The sequence below is a fragment of the Rhamphochromis longiceps genome, linkage group LG15 (genome assembly GCF_057381845.1).
Source record: "Rhamphochromis longiceps isolate RC_006_pf linkage group LG15, R_longiceps_female_GT1.1, whole genome shotgun sequence".
In the NCBI taxonomy this organism is placed as follows: domain Eukaryota; kingdom Metazoa; phylum Chordata; class Actinopteri; order Cichliformes; family Cichlidae; genus Rhamphochromis; species Rhamphochromis longiceps.
In genome coordinates this window covers 13,776,374-13,783,762 of record NC_140571.1, presented here as the reverse complement: position 1 = coordinate 13,783,762, position 7,389 = coordinate 13,776,374, and positions in this window count along the sequence as shown.

Genomic DNA, 7,389 nt, shown 5'->3' with positions numbered 1-7,389 from the left:
GGTGGAGGTAATGTGACGGTCTGGAGCTGCTTTGCTCAATCGGGACCCTGGACGACTTGCAGTAATTGATGGAACCATGAATTCTGTCCTCTACCAGAAAATCCTGAGAGAAAATGTTTGTATCCTGAAGCTCAAGCAGACTCAGGTTATGGAGCAGGACAACGATCCAAAACACAAAAGCCGACCTCTGAATCCTGTTGCTTTCACAAGACCTTGAACAGGCCATTCATGTTGAGAAACCCTGTAATGTGGCTGACTTAAAACAATTCCGCAAAGAAGAGTGTGCCAAAATTCCTCTACAGCGATGTAAAAGACTCATTGCTGCAAATGCTTGGTTGCAGCCCAGTGGATTCAACCCCAGGATCTTCTTGCTGTGAGATAACAGTGTTAACCTCTGGTCCACCCCAAACCTTGTTGTGAATTATTAATTTCTCCTCTTTACTGTATCATGTGCTATAACTGTAGAATATCTAGCTAGTTATTGAGCATGTCATCTTATTTTCTATTCCCCTCCTCTAAATGGATAGCCAGTCTATCTATTGTGCATTGTTGGTCACAGTCCCCAGGGTTCCCTTTGGTTTCTATTGATCTAACACTTGAAATCTTTGGTTTGCATCTCAAGTTTGGATTCCTATTTTGATTTTATGCTCACTCCAGTAATGTTAAACCTTAGTTCTTGTGGTATTATTTGGTTACTGTTCAGTTTTTATTGAAGCTTTGTTGCCTGTTTGGATTGCTTTACTATTCCTGTGTTTAAGTTTTCGATTCCTGGCTTTTATTTGAGCTTTGGTTCAGATTCAGTTTTTGGTTTCAGTTTTTACGTCCTGCCTCTGTGATTGTCTCCGTCTGTTTTGTGGCTTTGTGTACCACACCCTTTCTGTTTTTATTCCTCAGTCAGCTCTCAGCGTTTATATGGTCTCATCTTCCCATTGTCCATTGTCAAGAAATGTATTATGCTTCCATTGTGTGCTCTGTGTCAATTGTGTTAATTAGAATTTGGTTTTGTGTTTTATTTTTGGACTCAGTTCATCCTATGATATTTTTGCCAGCAGCCAATACAGGCTAAGCTTCTTGTTATTCTTGTGGCATACATTTGAGGCCCCTTTAAACACAACACATTACTGCTGTCTCTATTCTATTCTATTGTGAAAACTTAAGACATAATAGCCATGACATACTGTCATCCATCCAGCTTTTTAATCCCAAACCTAAGATTTTCAATTTACAAAACAATCCAAAAGCAGCTAACCTCTGATTTGTAGATCGTGGGCATTTATTCATTTCATCATCCTGCATTAAAAAGACCTAAATGGTTTTCAGAATTGTTGGAGACATACACATTATAACACACTCACTGTATTTCATTAATCAACTTATGGAGATACAGAAAGTTCGTTTACTTTTAAAATGCTTTGGCCACATAACCACTTTTTATTTCTCTATAACCTTACTGGAGACCAGCTTACCCTGGATTATGTTTAGCTACATAGTATTCAGCAGTGTGGCTGCTTATATCTTTTATGTTGTCACTCATTTTCTCTAGCATTCACCCATCTCATCTAAAGTTCAACTAATGTAGTTGGTCTGGTTTAAAATTGGCAGGATGGACGCAAACCAATGATTGATTGATTATGCCTTTAATTTTCACTTGCAACGTTACACGTACATGTTACCTGCAGCGAAACGGGACCCCTTCGGACCATACATACATTACACAAAGACCCCCTTTTGGAAGACAGGTCAGAGAGAGGTAGGATGGTAAGAGAAACAATGAAATACACAATACATGAGGGGAGAGGAGGAGAAAAAAAAAACTCTACCCAGACTGAGCTCCTGACAGAAGAGCAGTTTGAGAACCGAGGAAAAAAAACACCTCAGCACAAAAGCACATGAATCGTCACACCATACAACATAAAAACACGTGACTTGCAACGCATCGGTATCAGGTATGAGAGTGAGCCGATGTAGACAACAGCCATCCGGTCCTGCATGACTGTAGAAACAATGCAGGACTCTGACTTAAAAAGTTCAACAGGTGTATTTGCAGACAGTCAGAATCCAAACACAAAGCCGCTGTTAAGGAAGTTCGAGAAGGCAGGGAACTCCACAGATATAAAATATTCTCGAAAAAACTCAAGTTTCAGCTCACCACACACCAAACGAACAATACACTTGGGAATACTGTGCAGATGGAAACACTGGGTAAATAATTCACATGAAATCAAGCAGCCAGACTTTACTAACCAAGTTAATTCAACATTTCAAAGAAGACTGAAGCACTACCTTAAGAAGAGGTGGTAACGAGCTTATCAGGAACAAGTGCGTGGATCACTTCCGGGCGCGTGAAGCCTGAATGAGTCCCGCCCCTGAACACAGGTAAAATCCAACCACACACAGACAGCGGAGAAGAAACACAAACACTAAGGTGGAGAGAGAGAGAGAAAAGTGAGACAGCGTGGAGAGGACTGAGGGACTGTGGCAAAGGCAAGCAGTGAAAATGTCATAAAGCTTTCAAAATTAAATACATTTTTCTAGTAATTATTTTAGAACCAATGTTTAAAGTCTACAGAGATTTTCCCGAAGCACGAACTACTAGTTGGGATTGAGAAGCTACCAGTTCACTCAGTAAGCTAGCTGACGGTTGACTTGATCTTAATAATATTACATTTGCTGTTTAATACATATCCGGTTGAAAATTTTCCTTTAACATACAAAGATCAAAGTCAGGGAAGTACAATCAGAGGTATCCTGATATGCGATACTTAATTTGGATCAGGCTTTAAAAGTAGCAGATTCTGTTCTGTCCTTGTTTTTTCTTTTGAACACAGCTGTTACCTTCACGTGGGTTTACTTATCAGCCTAGCCAAATATACTATCATCAACCACTTCATTAGGTACACCATTAGGTATTAAATGTTAAATCTTCATACCATAGGTCCAACAAGGTGCTGAAAACACTCCTTATTTATTTATTTTTATCCATGTTGACATGACAGCATCACACAGTTGCTATAGATTTGTTGGCTGAACATTCATGTTGTGAATCCCCCACATCACCAGCTCTACTGGACCAACTGGTGCCTCTGGAGGCCATTTAAGTTCTTTATATCATGTTCAGGAAACTAGTCTGAGGTCATTTGAGCTTTCTGAAATGGCACGTTATCCAACTGGTAGTAGCTATCAGAAGATTTAGGTACATTTAGGTTATATATGTATGTAGGTTATGGTGTTTAAACAATATTCAGGTTGTACTAAGAGCCCCAAAAAGTATCCCCCACACCATTACACCACTGGCTGGTTTACAAGATAGGATGTATCACTACTTTTATGTTGTCTACACCTAAAGTTTGGCCTATCATCTAATTATCGCAGTGGAAATTGAGGCCCATCAGTCCAGGAAATGTTTTTCTAATCTTCTATTGTCTAATTTTAGTGAGCGTCTGTTTCCTGTTTCTAACTGACAGGACAAGCACCTGGTGTGCTCCTCTACCGCTGTAGCCCATCTGCTACAAGGTTCAACATGTTGTAATGAGTGATTTTTGAGCTACTGTGTCATAATCGGGCATCAACATGACATTTTCACCCAGAGAACTGACATTCACTGGATATTTTCTCTTTGTCAGACCATTCTCTGTAAGCCCTGGGGATGGTTGTGTGGAAAACTCTCAATAGAATCAACACTTTCTGAAATACTTAAATCTACATTCATCCCCATTCTGATGTGATGCCATTCAAAAGTTTGAACTTCAGCAGGTCATCTTGACCATGTCTACATGCCTAAAAGCACTGAGGCGCTGCCATGTGACTGGCTGATTGGATGTTTGCATTACCGAGCAGTTAAACAGGTGTACTTAATGAAATGGCTGTGTTTTCCATGTTTGTAGCTCAGTTACCCAATTAGTATATCCCTGGTGCTGAGCTCTCTGTGCATGAAAAAACAGCTGGATTTTGTAAAGATGTGGTGGAGCTGTGAGGCAAAGCCTGCTTTTTGCATAAAATAATTGAAAACATAATTACATTAGAATATTTAAATATTTTATATATTTTTAAAGTATGTGTATGACAAACACAAGTGTCCTGTATGAAATATAATGGGTTGTAATTTTATCTAGTTTGTAATGGAAGTTTTTGTCAATTGTTTTGTTAAACTTACCTTTTTGCTAAGCCACAGCTCATTCACTGTGTAAGTGTGGATTTTACATATAAGAATATTCAAACATTAAATCACCACAGTATCAAGTAAAAATTATACATATTTTAATGCCAATATAATACGTTTATTTTCAAATCAAGTGAAACATTTAAGACATATTTAAAAATCCAATCCAAGATTCACAGAAATAAAAAAAAAAAAAGGCAGTACACTTACAGTATATTGGGGCTACAATAATGAGTGATATGCGCATAAAATGTTTTTTTCCCCATTCAAAAGCTATCAGTGCACGGCTCTCTAGGTGCTCCAGAGAAAAGAGCACAGAAGACTCCCTTGGCCACGATGTAAAATGAAAAAGCACAAACAGATTTGTGTAATGTTACATTAGCTATCAGTACAACTACATTAAACTGCCTTGGTTGAATTCATAGGTCCTTGAGTGGTTCAATCTGTCAGTATGACATGATACATACAGTTCAGTAAAAAAAAATCATTATTAATGATATCTTCCCCTACAGCACATTGTTTCTCCTGTCAAGGCAAAGCACAGAGCAGCCTTCAAAGGCAGCATGAGGTATGTGAACTTCATTCTGTCATCAGTAACCTCCATACGAGAATCACCATATGAGAACCGAGGTTTCTGCTGAGGTTTCCCTGCCTAGGATCATGGCATACATCCAATATTTCTTCAGTGATTTCTGATGCATTATTAATAATAATTCACCTTGCAGCCTAGGCTGTATGGATTTAATGGAGCAGTTTAGGCTATAAACTTCTTGGTTTTCAGATCGATCTTAGAGCCATGTGAGTAAAAGGAGGTCTCTTTTAAGTCATTTTATCATATCATCACTCTTTACTTTTTCTTCGATTATACTGAATTAGCTTGGCCTATTCTGTTCTGAATTAGCAGCAAGGTGCCATTAAATCTCCAAATTGTGTAATTTCTAACTTCACATTCCAATAAAGAAGGGAAAAAGCTAATAAACCCCTGTAAAAGTCATTTGGGTTAGTTTGAAAGTATAGTACCTTAAAGCTGAAAGCAGATGTTAAGCATTTTAAGAAATAGTCTTTTCTAGGGCAGCTCCATACACAAAATAGTGTGTGGAACCTAACTGGTTTCACTATGAATTTTGCAGAGTGGACAGAGGGGTAGGCACATTTTAGTCTGTGCATGGCCACTCCCAGTTAGCCTTTGGCTCTAACCCTGGGCTAGGAAGATTGGGGTTTTTTTGCTAGCTACAACTAGATATTGAAGGGACAAACATGATCTTGTTATTCTTTCATTGAGTAAGCTAGACAGCTCTCAGCAAATTAGGGATTCTCAAGAATGATAAACAAAACTTTGAGATTCAGTTTTCACAGTAAAGCAGTCCAATTTTTACTATAGGCTACTCGAACTGAAGTCTCCGCAGAGTTGTTTTGACTTAAGGCAAAAAAAAAAAATGTAACCATAAAGATTTAAGGCAACAATTTTTCCTTTAGCTCCCAGAATCCTTATTTAACATGTCAATCTTTGTTATCACCATATTAGCCTTCTGTACAAGCCATTAAGGACACATGCTGCTCATGTGACATTTGTGTTATTTACTTCCGCCACTGTGGGGCACACTTGGGCAACTTTGAGATGGATTTACATTCAAATTATAATGGGATCTGTCAGATTTATTACGAAATTTCTTTATTTTGGTTTTCACTTTCCTCTGTGGTATAAAACTGCATCTGATAAAACCATGTTACTCAAACTAAGCACCTTCCAGGTACTAACTGTCTAGTGTTTTTGATGATTGCATGGAAGCCTTTCTTGCTTTTGTTTAAATGTTCATGTGATTTAAAATGGAAGAGGGTTTATTATACCACTTAACAAATTGTTTTTCTCGATGCAGCCTTGACAAACCTTCAAACAGCCATTTGATTATTACTACCGCAGCAAGATTTGCCTCTCATAGAAAAGGGTTTGTTGGCTGTGTCAAATACTGAACAGTACACAAGAGAATAATCAGTAGTTACATTGATTGGAAGAAAACACAAAGCTAATAACAACAATAATATCACAATATTATTCCAGGGTTATGCATTTTGATAATAACTATGTAGGCCCACTGCAACATAGTGATTCCCTCAGATGAGTATGAACTATAATACTGCAGTTATTTGAAACATCAGTCTTAAACCCTCAAGGGTTAGGTATAGAAAACAAACATTTTTTCCTTGTCATTAATGAAATTTCACCATTACCAAAAAAAAAAATCTACAAATTTTTATCTTAACTGTTACCCGCCGCTCTATACCACAAAAGCAATTTGCAAAAAGGACATGATAACACACAACTTCTGATTGGGCTGTAAAAATGGCTAACCAAAGCCATGACCTCACTGCTATGAAGCCCCAAAATAAGATGTTATCTACCGGTATTTGGTTTTAGGTCAAACGTACACAAAAAGAAAACTAGGCACTCCTTTCTTTGAGTACAATCCTTTTCCTTCTTAAAACAATCATCAAGTGGTTTCCAAAATGGTTATGACGAAATACAACCAAACAAAAAAACAACAGTTGATGGGGTTTTTACAGAGACAGTGAAATATATTTTGCTATTAAACACCTCTATAGCCAGTCCAACAAACTGAGGTAAACTCTCTGGCTGTTTGCACACAGATCTGGCAGAAAAACTTCACCCTGGATGCGTGAGACAAAATGCCCAATCTGACGACATGTGTAAAGGCGTCAAGAAAAGGGCTTTGATTGTAGGATAATATATTTGGAGTCACAAGTGATGTGCCGCTAGGGCTGATTTGCCGAAAATGCTGTGTGACTCTAGTGCGACAAGTGGCATTTTAACTAAGAAAAAAAAACTGCATGGAGGAGGTAGAGGACTTGGGAGGAGGTAAGGAGTTTGTGGAGGAACAGCGTTTATGAGGTAGCCTTTTGCTGTAAACAAAAAAAAAACTTTTGCGGTAAAAGAAAAACTCATTAAAACTGGGAAGGAAGACCAGGAAGTCTGTGGCAACATTAGGGAACGTCTTGCACAACACCTCAGTATAACAGAGATCTAAAGTTGAGGTCATCAAAAAAGAAAAAGAAAAAGAAATAAAATAAAATTATGTATATACAAACAAAAAGAAATGCACAGCTATGTATAACTCAAGAGGTAGTTGCTAATAGTACATCAATCGGTTACATATGTTTCTTCGTCATTGCTTAACAGAGTTTGTTGAGAAAGTCAGTGGATGATTCCCAAA